Raw genomic sequence first — 313 nt, forward strand, 5'->3', positions numbered from 1 at the left:
AATATGCATAGGCTATTTACTAGGCTACATACCTGTTTACATTCTGCTTACATTCAGTTTATTAATTTACAAAAAAAATCTTCACAAATAAGTATGACTATTTATATTTGAATAATGTTTATATTTTAGCCCTATAATTCACCTGTACGATATTGTCTTGCTGTTACTTGTGTGATTTTCTTTTAATATATTTAATGAGCATGTTGAAGGAGGGTGATTTTATAAACTAATTTAAGACAGTGTTGAAAGAACAAATTATGTTAAGCGAAGATTGTACGAGACAAGTATAGACACAGGTGAAGCAGAAATGCGT

Source organism: Perca flavescens, chromosome 2 (genome assembly GCF_004354835.1).
Source record: "Perca flavescens isolate YP-PL-M2 chromosome 2, PFLA_1.0, whole genome shotgun sequence".
NCBI lineage: Eukaryota > Metazoa > Chordata > Actinopteri > Perciformes > Percidae > Perca > Perca flavescens.